This window comes from Cynoglossus semilaevis, chromosome 1 (assembly GCF_000523025.1).
Source record: "Cynoglossus semilaevis isolate Cse_v1.0 chromosome 1, Cse_v1.0, whole genome shotgun sequence".
NCBI classification, from domain to species: domain Eukaryota; kingdom Metazoa; phylum Chordata; class Actinopteri; order Pleuronectiformes; family Cynoglossidae; genus Cynoglossus; species Cynoglossus semilaevis.
The window spans coordinates 29,996,953-30,016,445 of NC_024307.1; the positions used below are offsets into that span (position 1 = coordinate 29,996,953).

General features: G+C 40.0%; 1 protein-coding gene across 1 annotated transcript in view; it reads left to right on the forward strand.

Moving 5' to 3' along the window:
• Positions 1–19,493, forward strand: part of LOC103390678 (receptor-type tyrosine-protein phosphatase delta) — a 259,293-nt gene that overhangs the window by 166,822 nt on the left and 72,978 nt on the right. The window lies entirely within an intron of this gene.

Below are 19,493 nucleotides of genomic sequence, written 5' to 3' on the forward strand. Positions count from 1 at the left end.
TGACCTCAAATGAAACATTTACTTGTCCTCTTACATAGTTATGGTTTCGTATAAACAAAGTCTATTTGCCCGAAATTTTATTTAAGAAGGACATAATTAAATGACATGATTTTCACTGCGTACTGCAGCTGGGAGGACACTACAGGAGTTCAAACCAACGGCGAGGAAGTGGTTAATAAAACTGTAATGTAAACCAGCTCAATCTGATCAAAGCAAATACTCAGAATTACTTAATAAACGTAATTAAATCCATTTATATATTTATAATCTGAAAAGCAAGAATAAATAACTCTCTATAAAGTACTGCACCTTGATTTTCATTCAGTCCAGCGACAGTCCTGAGGATCGAATAATGTGTTTAGATTAGATTATGTTATCAGTTTATGATTGTTGTATTACATCCAAATATAAAATGAAAGGTTGGGGACAAAGCCTCTATTAACATATTTGAAGTCAGCTACCTAGAGTGTATCAGCAGTAATGTGGGTTCCCTCTCTGGTGTTCTCTCCTGTTTGAATGGATAATAGTCAGGGAGCGGTTGGGGCATAATTAGCAGTAGGCCTTGGACATGTCATAGTCTGTTAGTCAGCCTGCTTTTAATTCCTTTGTCTCCTCTACTCACAGCATTTACTCAGGCCGTGTATGCAATTATTCATTGTAACTCAGGCATTGCTGAGCGTGTATACTTAATGCATTGGAGACGTTTTTATTTTCCTGCGTGTGTGTGTTTACAGGTTTGTCTTTCATGTTCATCTACACAAAGCATTCTGTCCAAGTGCTGTTTGATTTTCCGGTAGAAGCTCGGACAAATAAATAATTTAACTTCAACTGCGTCTTGCAGGCCTGGAACGGCTTTGATATTCAGTCGACACGTGAGGCTTATTGTGACTACAATTAGTGGAAACCTCTCTAGGTTTTCTAAATTCCTTTTGGAGCCAGTTCCCTGGAGCAACAAAAATGCATTAAAATGACTGTGCGTGATGCCAGAATGAAGACTAGTGATTACTGTCAAAGCACACTTTTGGCAAGGTGTGTGTGTAGTTTGTGGGCGAAGCCATTGGATGAAAGCTGCTTTGAGGAGACGACTTAAAGGAGGTAAAGCTCCCTCCACATCCTCTCTCTGTTGTTCTCCAATTTTGCCTCTCTCCTTCATCTTTCTTCACTTACATTCTCCAGCCACTCTCACCTCCCTTTTGCCATTTTTCCTGCCTCTCACCAAATTTTTCTCCAATATTTTGTTTTACATCCAGCCCCACAGAAAGCATGTTTTCTGCCATAAATGCCTAATCATCTCTACTCACCTCCTGCATGTTTCTATATACCACTGCATCTACTTCCCCACCCTTTCCTTCTATGAGAAGGTTACAGTTGTGAAAGGCACAGGACAGGTAATTGTCCTCAGACACTCATTATTCATAATAAAACCAACATACTAAGACATGCTAAGAATCACGTCCCTGATACACACTGCCAGTGCAAAGTCATTGCTTTAGTCAGCAATTTATTTTCAGATTGTAGGTTCATAAATGGAGCACAGGGTCCAGGTGCGTGCCCAGAGCTATTTAGGTTAATAACCCTTTAGCTCCAGCACATGGCACCTTTGCAGTCATTACACTTCTGTTCTTTAATCATGCTACATTTACTTTAAGAGAAATAGGGGGGTAAACAACAGTCCGTGCATTAAGAAGTTAATCTTTAAGTTATTTCATGCCTTAATTTTTTTTCTTGTATCAGATTGTTTAGCAAGAGACCTCCTGATGAGAAACCATGTCACTACTGTTTAGGATAAAAGAGGTGAACAAATTGCAGAAAAAGAGGGACAAAAGAAAAATCCATTTCTCCAAACTATGTGTGCAATTTTCTACATGGGTTATTTCCCAGGCCTTGCACTTTTGCAGGCATAACTATCAGTATTATTGTTCAGCTTTGTAATAAACTGCTATGCAATAAGATTAGATCATGACCGTGCTGCTATTGCTCACTTTTATTGTTTAACCTCTATCATTATACCAGGGCCAATTCAGCCTTGAGATACACATCAGTGTTCACAGGTTGTACAGAGCTACTTTGTTCCTGACTGGCTTAAGTGGGACTAATTTTCCTATGTCTTTTGGGTAAATTATGGCCACTTTCAAACCTGCGAATATGGCAGGCTGAGATAGTGCTCTACAATGTGCAGCCCTGCTTACCTCAGCACAAAAGCATGGTTCTGGTAGAAGAATTTTACATTCTTAGGGTTATTATGAATTCCCTGTCGAGCACCACCAGAAACAATAAGCACTTTCATTGGGTTATGGTGGCATCCTAAACTCTTTTCATGTCTTTTGTACAAATTGGTTTTCATTTTATTCCTGGCCTGTTTGAATCTAGGTTCAGTTAGGGGTGTTTCTTAACACCAAATAAAGCAAAAAGCAATTCATTTGAGATAAGTTGAGAGTGGGGGTGGGGAATATGTGTGCAAATGTACAGTAAAAAGACTAGTCCCCACACAAATCAATCAGTGGTCTCTGGAGTTTTCTTGAGAGTTGCATAACTTGGATTCATTATATCTTGTCCTGCATGCATGGTACTGCTTGCAGTATTTTTTTTCCTATATGTCCATACTTCATATGTGTAGAAATAGTTCCCTGATAGTAATTTACCATCTACCATTTGAATGGTATTCAAATAGCTTGTTAGCTATCGATTTTATTCTCAAGGCTTCTATATTTTACCACGTGCAAAGGAGAGCAGTTGTTGCAAAGTGCATGCATGAATCAATGCTTCCCCGGAGCCTGCTCTGGCAACTGCATGCAGCTCAATACTTCCAATTTATGTTTTAATTACGATGATCTACTAAGTGTTGGGAGCTGAGCTCCTACAATCAGCATCAACAAGCCCAACACTGTCGTACAGTGTAGTGCCGTTCACTGTCTTCACTGGGAGACACTGGTTTGTACTTTTATCAAAACATCATGATGAGAAATCACCGAAGAGATGCTGGGCTTTTGATTAAAATGTAAAAATTATAGGAATATTGTATAAACAGTATTAAATTTGTTTTAAAAAGCCAAAAAGCATATTAGTTTTCTAAAAGAATTGTTGGAATTACTTTGTAACTTCTTTGGAGACTATAGATGGCAGTGTTTTATAAGAGGGTCTGCTCTCCATTGTGGTTTTTACAACAAAGTATAAAAGTCACATCACAGCTCTGAAAGCGTTGTTTGGCAGTATGACTCAAGACTGGATTTTATACCAGCATTTGCTCCACACTGTTTTTGTTTGGCAGAACGGTATATCACTTGATAACTCGCCATTAGATGAGATTGCTCAAGTGAGTATGCGATATAAGTGGCTTCTAGCAGGTCTGAAAGCAGTAAATTTTATTGACTCTTGTAATTAGGGGGGGGATCAATAACAAGCAGTTTCTTTCACGGCTTTCTCAGAGTGCAGGTTGGTGCACTTTTCCAGATCTTGGTACCCGTGCAATCATTTGGGATCACCACATAAAAGCAACATGAGAAAATGTTTCTGAAAAAAATGTTTATGTTGTATTTTACTCACATACATAAAACTACACTCCATGAAACCACCAGGCCTCTTGTTCCTCCGACAGAGATTTTTTTTTGTTTCTCAGGGTAATTTGTTGTGTGCTTTGTCTTAGTGCCACGACAAGTAATACCTCTTAAAATATTGTAGAAAAAAAAAAAAAAAGAGTCCCACTGTGTGTTGGTGTCAAACATCTTATGCTGATAGCTGTGTCTTTGCACAGTGCGGTTACAATCCCTTTCTGTCAAACAACAGCTGGTACAGATGACATGATGCAGAAGCCACGGACAAGTGAGCCATCAAACCTCTGCCTGTGACACTATTTTGGCAATGCAATGCAAGTCTGTCTTATCCAGCTCTGTTTTTATGCTGCATACGTCTACGGTAATTTTGTCATGCTCTTACTAAGAGTAAAAGTATTATTAATAATAAAATATAAAGGATTTAGTGCGATAATACATAAATAATTTTGTATATCCTCCAGATATACGTAGTAGGGTTGTTCCAATACCATTTTTGTAAAACAACAGGAGTTGCAGTATTTTGATTTGTTTACATGTGAATAATAAGTACTGTTACCATTCTGATATAGTTTTTATATAGTTTCAGAGGTAGTAAATCAACAAGCTGCTTTTTAACTGCAGGTAATTCAACAGGCAGTGGGAGAAGAATGAAAAGAAAATGTCTTCAGAGAATTGAGGATTGCATCATTGTACTATTGCACTGGAGCTGAATAGCATGGCCAACGGACATTGTAGATTCCATCAAACATGCTACTCACACGCTTTTAAGCAAACACTGATCAAATCAAAGTCCAACAACCTTATCCCCAGCTCTATCAGAAGCCTAATTCCATTCCAAACCAAGCTTCCATTCTCCTTTCCCCTTATCCTTTCTGAAAAGCCCAGTGATTAGAAGAAGACTTAAAGTTGACAACAGCCTCCCACCCACCTCAGCCTGCTTCACGCCATTCCCGTTCCCAATGGGTCCCTCTTGAATCCCCGTAGCCTCGGGCCACTTTATCAGCCTCGAGGGATCAGCCAATCAATCTCAAACCCTCTGTCCAGCACCTACACCCACACCCTTTCAAACGGGGCAGCCCAATGTGTTACACAGTCTTTGGTGTAATCTCTTCGGCTGTCGACAGATCCAGTGAGGGGTCAGCTGTGATAACAGGATCATTCAGGTGGGGACAGGAGATGGGACCGCTAAAGAAAGGCACAGAAACTAATAGCAAAAGGATATAAGCAAGTTAAAGGTGACTTGTGCAAAGCCAAAGGACTAGCATGTGAAGTGACACGCCCTTTTGTGACCATGTGTAATTTAGAGAAAGGGGCTGAAGCCAAAAATCACGATTTAGTTGGTTTTGCTAACCAGCTGTACAGGTTTTGGGCAGAACTGCTTGGTATTCATTGGTTCAGTCTTTTATATCTGTGAGGCTAGTACTGCAGTCAATTTGATGTTGGCTGAGATTGTTTGAATGGCTCAGACTAAACAAGCAATGTATTAGATACCGCTACAGGGAAAACTGAGATTATGTTTTCAAACATTTTTCTCTCCACGCATTGCAAAAAGACAAAAGTTGATTAAATAATAGCAAAAGGCTATTTATCAGATTAATTTTTTTAATATTACTTTATGTTTCACAGAAACCCCCCCTAAAAAGGCAATAATAATTACTCTATTATGGAAGAAAATGTAAAAGAAAATTTCATATTTATCTGCAGCCTCTAAAGTATTAGACATGGCTGCATGTCTAAAAACAGATAACCTGAACGTTTTGGGTTTTTTTCAGCCTGCTCTTTTTTACTGGTACTGTGCATTGACTGACAGAGTGAAAGGTGGGCAACTGAGGACACGTCAAGGTGAAAGGTGGGGCAAAAAAGATAAGCCATTGCATTAATTTTACATTTCCCTTTAACCTGGAGCAAAAAAAAGTCCATACAAGTCATCACTTAGAGCCTATCGCACTGTGGAGGATTAACGCAAAGTTTTCACAGACAAATCTCATATGCATGAGGACACGCCAACACTCATTAACTCATTTCCTCATTCCCCTTTTTTTCTCTCTTTTTTTCCACACACACACAAACACACACGCATCCACATACAGACTGTGAAGCAGCATGGTAAGCAGTGACACAAAGCTAATGCCTTGTCACACAGGCTGTCAGCAGATTAGCCAGTGGATTACACCCCAGCCATTAGATGTGCACGGAGCGAAAGGCCACAAACATGGCAGAGAGAGACCGGGTGGGGGGAGGGGAGTTTGGGGGTTGACACTGGCAGTAATAGTGTATATTGCCACATAAAGCAATATTAAAGGAGAAGCTAAGGGGCAGAAACAGACGACAAACTAAAAGGGGTGGTTAAATGGCGCAAGAAAAATAAGACGTTGAGAGGCGGAAAGATGAAAACAGAAATTAGGGTTGAATCATGGGATTTATCCATTGAAACACAATTCACGTAGATAACAGGTAATGGACAATAGCAAAAGTAAGAGAGAGAGATAAACAGGCTAAGGGGGAAAAGACTGGGAAAAGTCGTGCAAATAAAAAAAACAAACAGTGATGATGAGATAAATGTAGAGGGAGGAAAATAGAAGGAATGTGCTGGAAAAACAAATGACACAGGCACAGACACAGATCATGCATAATGTGAAGCAGAGATGGAAGAGAGAAAAAGGAAATAGAAAGACAAGATTTAGACCGTTTCTACTCAAGCCTGAAGAGGCCACTTAAAGAAGAGCTCAAGTGCCTTGAAAAAGAAAATGAGGAAAGTCCAACTACCTACAGCCCTGAGGAAGGATGGGTTTCTGTTATTACCATTTCTACAGCCACTAATACAACTATAATAATAATAAAAATAATATATGCTTTATACAGAGACAAGTAACTAAACAAACAAGTAACTTCTGGATCTCGTTGACAGAAAAGAGAGCCAGTAACTCAAATTTAGACAACCTGGTTTCCTAACAGCAGATGGCACCATTTATAGCAGCAGTGTCAAAAACTTTGAAGCACTTGTCAAGTCACTTTTACCACAGGGCCCTTACACCACAGCAGCAGAGGAGGCGGTGATGACGCTGAGCCTTCTTTCTTTTCAGTGCAGTTGATTTTGTTTTTTTTCTCAAATCAGTCTCACTTCAAAGGAAAAGTGTTGGGTTTCTTTTCTTATTTTATCTCAATGATCCACTTCACTGTCCCTATCGTCTCGACCACCTTTAAGCCCTTCACCCCTCCACCACAGCAAAACCACTTTGCAGACGTAATGACACACAATTGTCTGCTGGATTCACCCATTAGGAGGCTGATTCTGAGGCTGTGTTTATATAAGAATGGAAAGGAAGATGTCAAGTTAAAAGGAGGCTAATGTGATGTTTTGATGGGAAATGGGTTCAAAGCAGCTAGAAGAAAAGCTATTGTGTTCATAAGACATTCACCGTGCTGCCTGAGTAGGGCAAAATAGAGGGACGAATGTTATTGTTTGTGATTGACATGTTTGCATACGTAGGTACAGTACACATCAAGAGTATGTGTGTATGTGTGTGTGTGTGTGTGTGTGTGTGTGTTTGACACCATGGCTGATGTCACTCGGAACGGTTTAGCTGGTTGAGTGATTCGAACATGCTGCAGAATGAGATCTGTCTCAAAGTGCCACAGGGAGATAGAAAGACGGTTACTTAAGCTGTTTATTATGATAAGCGTGTACATCCTCCGCATAGACACACATAAACCAGGTCTAAACTCTTCTTCTTTAAAGACAAGGGAAGAAAAAGAAAATAAAGAAGGACAATAGCAAGCTGTGGATACAGAAACAAGAAAAAATAAAAGTGGGGAGAAACCAAAGAGGAAAGATGCAGGACATGTGCAGACTGACCTTTTTTGTAGGCTTGTAGTACACAACCTACAAAAAAGTCCTTCCATACCAGCCTAACCATAGCCATTTCATGTGGGAGCCATTCCCCTTTTTAAACCTCCTCTCATTTAAAAGCGGGCCCAGATGTAAGTCAAGGGGCTGCTATGGATTAGCCAGAGAAAAAACTAATTTCCTTTGCCATTTTACGAGCATTTAATTTGAAACAATTAAGATATTACGGTGCTGCAGATTCACTACACAGAGTGACAGCTGGGAGCAATCCCATAAACCTCTGAGCCATTGAACGGGGTACCTTGCTCGTCTCTTTTTCTCCACTTGCCGCCTCCTTCATATCCTCCCTGTTATTTCAATGAGGCATTGAGCTTAAAGATCTGCTGAGGTAAATGCGCCACCTTTGCCTCAGCTGAGATCTCTACGCTGCCTCCCAATTACTTTAGCAGCTCATAAATGTACCAGTTGGCTGATGACAGAGTAGCCAGATTCCCAGAGACTAAAGGGAGGAAGTGAGCATAGAGGATGTTTACCTTCTGGATGTTTTTTTTCCCTTGACAGATTTTATTGCTTTACTGAATTTATAACATAAGTTGGATGAGTCATCTATGGAGGAATAAATAGCAAATCAGCAAACTACAGGGGGCAGCACATGTCAACTGTGATGGCAGATAGTGGCACTGCAGTGAGGTCAGTATAATGAGACTGCACTTTTCATTGACTGGACCACTTGTGTGTTGACGTGCAGTTTGTTGTCTTTGATGACACACTTATTGATGGCTGTCCGTTTCCCATCTGTCCCACACCTGAGGAACTTTGTTCCTTCCTGACTTTGAATTCGGGCTCGCTTCGTCAGCACCCACCCATCAATTCACCTACAGTATGTCCCACACTGGCATAGAAGGACATAGAAGGTGAGGAGTTGATGAAGGTGTGCTTGTGAAAACGTCAGTAGGGGATCACTGGTCAGAAAAAGAATAAATAAAACAAATTTACCAAGTAAAAAAAAAAAAAAAATATATATATATATATATATATGAGCAGCTAGAAAATATAACGGTAGAAGAGGGAAAAAAACAGAAGGTAAGGTTACAGTTAGTGTCTGGCTTCACAGTACATCTGTCATGCAGGAGAAACCTCAGTCCTTTGATTCCCCTGTGTCTTTCTACTACTGCAGTACCCCAGGCCTGGGATGATGTGTGTACATCATCACAGTTGATCTCTTGATGGAGCTAATTGCTTTTCAGCTTATTGCACCCCAAACCATATCAAACCTAAATCAACCTGAGGTCTTCCGCTATAGCTACATTGTAAACCCTAGACTGTTTTGATACCATGAAGCTGATTTCTCAGAAGAATGTATTAATTCTGAATTCATGTCACCCTGCAGCTCTACTATGGTGGTCTTAACATATCACACAGGTGCCATGAAGGTATGCTAAAAGAAGACAAGGTCAAAGCTAATCGACACATATCAAACATGTAACATAAGCTTATAGTTGACTCCTCCAATGTGAGACAATAATGAACTTGATTAAACACACAGTTGTTCAGCAGTTTGACATAATTTCAGATCACTTACTAACAGCCCTGGTGATTGGATCAGTGAGATTAGAATAAAAATAAGGGAATTATTTTACAATCAGTTCTTTGTGCATTTGCATGTCCAAATTTAGAACAGTAAAAATATAGAATTTCATGAAAAAATGATGATGTGAAATCCTTTGTAAAAGCAAAGAAAAAGTTGTTTTCTTTATATTTGTATTTATGGTATGCTATTCACATAAAGTGAGGTATATTAAAGTTGTCATTTAAGGCCATTTCTAACCAGGACACCAGGCAAAAATTATGGCTGTCAAAGAAATGTTTTTGTCACAATTAATACAATTAATTTTAATCTATTAATTTGATTTTGATAACATTTGAATTATTTCAATATTACATTTGAATAATTGAAATATTAATATGGAAAAAAATAACAACCTAAGAAAGATTCATAGAGTTTGGTGGATTTTAGTCATTACTATGCATCGTAATGGTGGCTTGTGTCGTGAGTTGTTTTCAAAACTTAGGTAAAGTCCTCAACAATAACAATAGGTCTACAGTCTCTCCTTATCCATCTTGTCACCCAGCTTGTTAGCCGCAGACCGACTTAGATCCCGACTGATCTTGACACACTTTAAAGCCCCCACTAATTCATGCTAGTAGTGAGGTGATATTTTAGGTTTGAGCACTTGGATCAAACAAAAACTTTCCACGTGTGGTTGAATAATTGGGTACAGCGATTTAACCTGTTATTAGTGACCTTGCTTGATTGCTTGCATGGGTATTTCTGATAAATGTTATATAAGGCACTTGGTTAAATTACTAATCCTAGCCCTTACTTTCCATAGTAGCTGTAAATGTGATATTTGAAATTCAAGTCTACAGTTTTGTCAGCACTCTGCCATTCTTGGCTGCCACATAAGAAGTGATAATGGTGCAAGAGGTAAAGCCTATAATGTGTGATGGGTGAAGTAGTCAGCGCCCTCTCCCAAAAATAGTTTAACAGACATTCCTGGGGACATGTAATACGGCAGTCATTGTTTCCAATCTGAATATGTAGGCCACAAACTCGGGTGCACTGGTGTTATCACTGGTGGCGAGATTTTACAAACAGCTGGCTGAGATGTGACCAGAATTTTACCTTTCCTGGCCGTCATGTTCATAATTATTGACATCAATCTTGCTCTCAAACAGTCATTTCAGCCACATCATAAAGTCTGTTTCCTTTGCAAATAACTATTAAGTCTTCCAATTTTAGTGAAATGTTAATTGCTCATGGAAGCAGGACTGTAAGCTGAGGCATTCATCATTTCTGACAGATTCTGAGACAGAGGCCAGTATCAGGAGATTTGGTCAAAAACTGAGATTTGCTGTTGTTTTACCCTTTTATATTGACTGGGAGATGTGTGTAATATCACCTTGGCATTTGTCATTCTCAGAGAAAACCCTCCCCTGCACTCTCCTGCTCTTGACTGCATGGGCAGTGTCCGTAAACAAGTCAATCTACATCAGGCTCAAAACTTTGGATTAGATTTATCCGCTTAAAATAGATTGTTATCCAACATTGCAAGTCTCGCTTGGTGGGGAAATTAATTTTACAATGACTGGTTTACTTGATCAGAGTTCAGGGGGAAAAGGGCTACAAATGCATCACCACTGTGTGGGCCACGAGGAGTTGAAAACAGCAGTCCTTGTTTTGGATTCAGACAAGTTGTCACTGCAGTATTATACATGGTGTTGTCTTTGCGTTGCAGAAACAAGAGTAATGGCTTGACAGACAGTCATTTGTAAAGCGCCAGCAACTTGTCATGGGTTGAAAAGGCCTGCACCTTGGGCCATGGGAAGATTGACAGTGAAAGATATTGTATTAAAGTGGCAATGTTCATGATCTCAGTCTTGGTTGATTTTAAGACACCTGTAATTACTGGTGGTAACTGCATCTGCAGTTTAATAGCACAGGTCAGACAGGGCTGGAGATTTAATGAGTGAAAATGAATGTAATGTGATTTTACTCTAAGCATTAAATGATTCAGAAGTTAAAGACAGCACAGTGAAAGGAGTTGGTTCCCTCAGTGAGAATGAGAACTTGACTGCCTGTCACCTCCAGTTCCTCATCTAACAGCTCTGTGTGACTGCTCCTTCTTGTCCCATTACTTGGTTCAATATTTCAAATTGGAACTCTGTTAAAGATGCTGAAAATACCCACAGTTTGCTCCGCTGAACTATTTTTAAAAGGACAGAAACCGTCTGCTCGCCGACACCACATGTGTTCCCTTTGGCTACTATATAATGACACGTCATAAAGTCAACCCGTGTTGAATTAACTTTGTGATCTGAAATACTATAATGACGAAATAAATGCAGCACTTTGCTCAGAGTCTTTTTAATGGGAACAATCTTGACGCAAGTATGTAAATATCACATCGGAAACTGAGTCAGAAGAAATCAAGTGCAATCTACGCTGACCTGAAATGCATTCCATTAAGGAGTAAAAATACCCCCTGCTAAACATGCATGCTGGGATTGAGTTACAATGAAACTGACCTCAACCTTTTAGGCCACAAAACCCGCTTTGATACCATTTCATCACTTGACAAGCACTACATAGAGCTTCTCTTTGGAGTGCAACAGCAACTTAAAGCACAATTTGATTGATTTCCCACCTTTGTTGCCCCAGTCTGTTTCTGAATCACACCGTTTACAGCAGAGACACCGGCAAGACTGACTATAAGGAGCAGTTTTATCACCGTTGTAATAAACATCTCACCCTGTCAGGAAATTTCTTCCAAATCTCTCAACTGATTCATTTAACACAGGGGGATATAGTCACTTGTAAAACAGGGTTTTGAGACAATTCATCATTTAAGTACAAATGATCTACTAACTCTACAACACTAAAACAAGGAGCCTGTCGGAGTCAGTAAGCACTGCCACTGACACTTCCAACAGAGTCATCCAGTGCATCTGTTCTTAGATGCAGCATTAAATTAAAAAAAAAAAAAAACTACTCACATTATCTATTCCTATATGCAGATGACTGTTATATATATAAAATGTCAGGTACAGTATGATCAGCTTTTTAGTTAAATTAGAACAGCAAATCAGATGCTGACTTAGATGCAGTGATCCTACTAAACCTTCTTGAAATAAAAATAAATAAACTGCTTAATTTCTGAAGAAAAAACTACAGTATGTAAATAAGCATGCAAAAAGGCCTCCTTAGTTGAAGCCTTTAATAACAAACTTAAATTATTTAAAGTCCATAGAGGAAATCCCACAACACTGTTTGTTATTGGGGAAAGATGAATACATAAATACTACACAAAAATAGTTTTACAAAATGATACCCCCCCAAACTCTATTCCAATGCTAATTGATTTCGTAGAGAAAGATTACTCCCTATAGTTATTCTTGCGTGGGCAGGTAGACAAAGAAGCACAAACATCAGAGGATTTGTCTACATTATTCATTTAAAGCCAATGCATACTGATATTGTTTAACTCTGAGCATTTGCATTGTATTTACATGGTAAATGTCAGTCAGTGCTTCAGTTTGTACGGACGCCTCCCCCACCCACCCTCCCTCCCACCTTCTCATGTGTGCATTTATCAGCCTGGGGCAGTAAATCAAACGTCCCTTGCTCAGACAATCATTCTGTTTTGTTCCGATCCTATAACATTTATTACGTAGAACTTATGAAGACACATACACACTCCTACTGTCACAACAATGCTGTATTTCTTTTTCGCACCGAGGGTTGCTTCTCCTTGTATTTCTCTCATTGAAGTACAGTTTGTTTTATGGCCCATCCTCCCTGACTGAGCCACAAAGTTCAGCTATGATAGGCCACAAGGAAGGCCTTTGATGAATCCTACCCTAGCCCCTTATCTATCTACAAATGTTGATGTGTTGCAGCTGTAGCCGATGCAAAGAATATGAAAAGGGTCCATACAGAGCAGGATTGTAATTTGAATAGCAATACAACAGGATGTGATGTAATCATATTCAAACATCATGAATGGAGTTGACACATTTGACATTAAAAGCCTCCCACAATGGTAATCTCAGCAGGCCTTCAATTCTAAGCTCTAATCTTTTTTTTTTCTCAAAAAGAAGTGAAGCTTTATCATCCAGTGTTGGATGGACTTGTGAAGAATGTAAAAATTTACTAAAACCAAATTCCAACCTCCAGCCCTCACTCCAGATGGATAAGAATATTTTCCAAACAATTTGTGTGGTGAGTCAGATAAACACCGATTTGTGAGGTTTGGTACTTTAATGCCTGCAGACACAACGACAACTCCCACAGTAATTTTACATAGCAGGCAGTGGAGGGCAATAGTTCAAATAACAGTAATTTCGTCAAGTTTATCCGTTGTTCTTTGTCACTAAAACCAACACTTTCTTTTTGTCTGTAAATCTACATGCGGAGGCTGTATCAGATTCCGCCCTTTGAAAGTTGAACCTGGCATAATTTGCAGGTATAAATCAGAATCACAGTCACTCAGACAGATACATGACACATCTGAGTGAAGGTAAGAGAACAGATCTGCTGACTGCAGTGGGCTGTCTATCTGTCTCTCAGAGTACTAGTGGTGGATGCTAGGTGTTTGTGTCTGCAGGGTGAGGTTGTTCATCAGAAGGTTTGGTATGGTGCCATAGAACCAACTTTTCTCAAAACACAATTGGTCATTGTCATCTGTCTCCCCAGGCCACTGCTGTTTTGTTTTGTTTTTTCATTGTAGTGCTTCACTAAGACTGTACACTTGACCATGCTATCAGGAGCCCTATTACCCCTATTATTGTTTCATACACAGTGCAACATTATCTCCTCAGAGGCAAAGGTGTGAATAAATCACGCATTGGAGTCATAACGTACAGAGTTAGTCCGTTACCCATGGATTATGCAGGTTACTGCTCTAGCTGGCTTCTGTAACAGACTGACCCTGCTTATAAGGCAGAGCAACAGCATCTCTACGTACAGAAGCCATGTTTTGATAAAAATAAATAAATAAGATGACTCCTGCTCTGCTATCCCAGTGGATGTGGAGGCAAACACATTCAAGTCCAGTCTGACAGCAAAATCAATGCCATCACCCGACAAGGATTTATAGTATGTCTGTGGCTCTTAGTGATGAGTTTAGAGTGACCTTATTGTTCATGATGGCATTTTTATGGAGTCTGTGCTGACATTACCTTAACCATGATGCATTTATGTATGTTAGGCTTCACCAAACTCAGTATGGAGATCTGTAGTGGTAAATAACACGATGTAGTTTTTTCCTAAAAATATGTGGTAAATTTAGCAACATCTAGTGGCGAGGTTATGACGTGAATATTGATGTGAGCACAGGAATATAATGGAAAAAAAATCTCCTTTAGAGAAAATAATAATGTATTATTGCAGAGAAATCCTTAAATATCCATGTCAAGGTTTCATACAGTTTTATTTTTTATCATTAATTAAACTACAAACATTAAGTATTTTGTGATCAAATTGAACCTGCAAAATACAATACAGTATTTAACCACACCAAAAGCAAAAAGGTTTTGTTGAGAGAAACCTTTTTTAATTCTGATGTATGACACGGGCTTCTTAGGGCCAAATGGATAAATTGTCTAGATAGTTTATATGATTTAAAAATATCCAGAAAATACAGATAATATATAAAGCTTTTTTCAATTAGCCTGGTTATCACCTCTACTTGCCCTCAAAATATCACGACCAATGCAATGCAACATGAAATGTATCCCAGTAGGAAATGCTCTCATAGAAATATAATTGAATTGATATTTACATATTCGTTTTTGCCTTTGTCTTATCCACAATAATGACAAAGAGGATAAGAAATGTGTGGGGTTTTCAATTGAAGTAAGGTCATTACATAAACATTGGCGGTTGTGTTACTTTTTGGTTTGTTTTTTAATTCCTGATCGACAGTTACGTTACAATACACTTACATCAAACACTGAACATAATGAGGTAGTTTTACAAACACGTGCAAAAAAGCACAGAGTTCCATCATCTACTATAGCTCGAACTGCTAGCCTGGATTCGGGACAAGAAACATAAACCATCCGAGATTGATGACCTGTCCTCTGACTTGTTCATGGTATTCGGAGACTACAGAGCTGCGTGTTGAAATAAACCAGAATTGCCGTTCATCTAACTGATGAGGTCACGCTCAGATATTTACTTTGACATTTTGTATTTCTTCAAAATGTTGACTCCTTTTAATAATGGCATATTAGAGTGCACGTCTGCAGCTGTACAATAACAAATAATACACATAACAGACGTGCGCACAAGTGTTCTCACCATTTACCATCTGAAAATAATTACTAGGTCGAACTCCACCCGCGCTCACGCACCCACGTCTCTGCATGACAGGAATCTTTCTCTAAAATAGTCATGTCCAAGTGCACATTCCTGCAGAGGACTTGGGAAGAAAGTTGATCCAGCGGGGAGAGAGAGAGAGAGAGAGAGAGCGATGGAGGAGTGGGACCTCGTTGAGTGACGTCAACCCCCCCCACACTCCCCCTAGCCCTCTCTACCTCCCCCCTCTCTCTCACTCTTTTCTCTTCCTCTGTCATTCTCCAAATTCCCTCTCTGCGCGCCATAGTCTCGCAGGACAGACACTGACAGACGGGGATAGAAAATATACAGAGGGAAAAAGAGAGGAAGAGGGAGTGAGACTCGTCCCAGCCGCACTGCACTTTCCAAACATACCGCCGTCTCCTCGCCACGTTCATTTCAATGAAGATCTAACGAGCACAGCAGCGCGCACTGACTCGCCGCACACTAAAGGTTATGCGCGCTCCACGTGCGTGCCCTCCGTCCTATCGCCCTCAACGTCGTTGACGCGTTGGACAACTGGCCTAAAGACAACAAATAAGACCGAATTGAACAAATAAAACAGTGCAAGAAGGCAGAAAGAACAGCAGACGAACCCGAGGACGGATTTCAATCCTCCGCCGCGTTTCATTCCCTTCCATAGCGAGGACTCGAGCTGTCATTTCTGGATGTTAAAAAAGAAACCCCTCGACTTATCTTGATACCAAGAAGGAAGAAAAAAAGCGCACAGCAGACGCTCAGTTTTGAACCGACCGCAAAATGGTGATAAGGTAAGAGAGTGTGTGTGACTTCTGAGCGTGTGACAGCCGGGCGCAAAGTGAAGTGGCTGCCGCAGTGATTTCAGGTGGGGGAACGCACAGCAGCCGAGTCGTGAAGTTGCTTCCAACATGTCCAGCCCTAATAAAATCAACTAAACACACGAGGGTCGTTTTTGTTCTCAAATAGCTCCTCGTTGTCTCTGGATCGGACCGAGACCCGGACCATTCCATTCATGCGTAATTCCGATTAATAATGAAAAGAGCAGAGGTTGGAATCGTGGATGCGCGCAGTCTTGGATAGACACGGCAGCGCGTTTGGAGCTGAAATGAGGAAACACTGACCTAATATGTTAGTAACCTTTATATTTGAAATATTCACGGCATATAAATGGATCATTTTATTATGCCTTATTTCGTAAACATGCTTAAACAGACTCCTGCTGTAGGCACCTTGTCCTTTGTTATTCTAAAAGCCCACTCAGCTCTAGTGTGTGATTCTAAGCTCACTTTAAACTATAACATTATTCTGTAAATACATAGATTTTGTCTTAAAACATTCATTTCAGCTTGATTAAATTTGTTTGTTTTCTTTGACAAGAGGGAATATGAAAAGAAGAAAGTATCTACATTTAAACTCTTCAGAGATCCCCTCTTCTCGTCTGTTTTATTTTTAGAACACACTTTATTTTTCCGGGGGTTTTAAGTTGTCTGCTGCACTTTAAAGAGTTCAGGTGAAATTAGACAGCAAAATATCTGCCAGACTAGGAGCAAGAGATTTAGTCACACAACAAATTCTGCCGCTCAAGTAAAAAAGAGAAAAGCCTTTCCTTATTTCCAGTGGATCTGTGCACGGCACCTGTGCTCAGTGTGGCAGTTGGGCCACTAGGGGACTCTTCTCCTTAGTCAGAAAGGAAATGCAGCAGAGAAGGGTGACATGGCATGAAGAAAGAATCAAACAATACGTGTCCTTAACATTTACTTAAAAATATGCCAACCTGTTTTTAAAATCAAGTTTTAAACTGATTACTATTGATATTGGTGTAGTTAATTTTGCTAAGAAAAACCTTGAAGTCAGACTTATGTTATTCTGTACTGAAGTAAGCTGCTGAGTCAAATGGAAAAGCAGTGATTGAACGTCAGTGGATGTTTGTGTGTGTGTGCATTTAAGCATGCATGTGTGCAAGCAATCCTCAATTTACAGCCAGTAAGCACTCCAGCAGTGCAGACCCCAGCACCTGCAAATTGTCCTATGCGTTTTACAGTTCTGGGCTCAGACAAATAGCACAGAGCCAATTTTTAACACAGCACAATTAACGCTGTCAACACACATTCGATTTCCAATTTTGCTGTTGTGACAGCAACACTCAAAAGAGCAGACAAAATGGATATGCGCCGAGGCCCTGCTTATTTTAAGTGCAACTATCAAAAGTCACTGAGGGGAGTAAAGTGTCTCCATCATGGAAAAGAAGCAGTGGTGATGTTACCCTCTCTGAAAACCTTTGTTATTCGTTCAGCCTTATATTAGTATCCCAAATAATATGTGGAATTTTCAGGGCAAAGTCTGATATACAAAATATATTTATTAAATATATTTATTATTAAATATATACATATATATTATATATATGTATCATATATATTATTACCTGTTGATAAGTGGGCAATAATCTTTTAGTGGATGTGCATTCACCTGTGTGTATGTGTGTATTAAAATCAGTCGATGGCATGCGAGCCATTAAATTGAAATATGACACAGGGGCTTGGAACGCGGCTATAGGGCGGTTCGGTCATTTTGCGTGTCTGCCGATCCTCTGTTTTCTCTTGCTTTTCTGTGCCTGAAGCTCACCCTAAAAATCATTTCCCTTATTTTTGACAGTGTCTGGAAGGGACAACTATGTATTTTCAAGACAAAATGCAAGGTTAACGCCAACAATGCCTTTCAAAAGTCCTCTGTGGTTTTTTTTTTTACTTTTTAAATGTACATTTACAATTGCTTTCAATAAGTTGAGGTGCTATTTTAAAAAGTTGGTCAAAAGTCAAGCACAGAGATCTATGTCAATGTGGAAGCTTTAATGGTTTTCCTGACTCACCACCTTCATAGACAAGTGTTCCTGCAGCTCACAGACACAGGACAGTCAAGCAGCTCCCACTCATTGGCCTATTGTCATGAGCGTGTTTGCCATTTGTGTCTTTGCATTTCCCCTGTGTGTGAGCACTACTTGAGCAATTCTACAACCAGGCATTCTATTGCAATTGTGGAATTAGAAAGCAACACTTACATTACAAGAATGGATACGTAAACACAAAGACCACAATTATCAGGCGCCATGGTGTTGGAACTAGAAGAGCTGGAGTGCTGGAAGGTCTGTTAGCAATCACCGTCCCTCACTGCCTGCCCTCTGTAAGTGGGTGCATTTTAGCTTATTTTGTACCAGAAACGGCCCTTAACTTCCCACGGATCAGGCAGTTGGCAGCAAATGTGAATGTGAAATACAAGAAAGAGGGTAGTGAGGTGTACAAGTTGCATCCGTCCAAATCTAGGCGACACTGTACATTATAAAATAAAATTAAAAAAAAAATCTGAATGTGCATCAACACACGTTGTATACTGTTGTTAAATCTCCCTAAAATAAGTGTGTGCCTGTGCACTGGGGCCTTCAGCCAACTGCAAAGCCACTTCACAGTGACCAGCTTGATGCATTGTGACAAATGAGAAAGCAGTTTGATTTCGCACAACACTGAGCGGCACCGCAGCATAATGAAGTGATCATGACTTTACCCTTGGTTCACTTTGGCCCCAGTCCCGCTGTGTTTTTTCCCCTTTATTCAATCGCTTCGCTCACTTATTTACTTGGCAAGCATTTCCTCCCGTAACCTCCAGTACTGCATAACCAGCGTCAGGGATTGGTTGCTTGATTTAAACCACCGCTATGGGGCATTGGTTTTACATACAAGGAAACACTAGAGATTTTTATTGATAATCAAGTTGCCACTAGGTTGGAATAATGACAATCTTATATTCGTGCCCTGGTAAAAATCACCTCTACTGTCCATCACCCTGTCACTGCAGAGAGCTGAGGCGTAATGTTATCTGGCAGCAGAGAGGGGGCGGTGCTTCAGTTTAGCTTTCTCCTTTCACTCATTTTTCCTTTTTTCCCCACCACCTTCCTGACAATTAGTCCTTTTTCAACTCTGGATTCTGGTGCACATGTTTCCTTCAGGGCTTGTGTGCGATTTTAAGGCACAAATCATGCATCATTTTCAACATGTTTCAACGTAGACTGTGAGATTTTTCCTCCCAGCTTTGCATAGAGGGGGAGCACCAACGTGTCAGGGAAAAGAGGACTTTTCCACTGCAGCTGCCCTTTACGTCTATATTGGGTTTCAGAAGATATGATGGATGCCAAATGCCTGTAGCCAGTTGTGATGGGACTGGG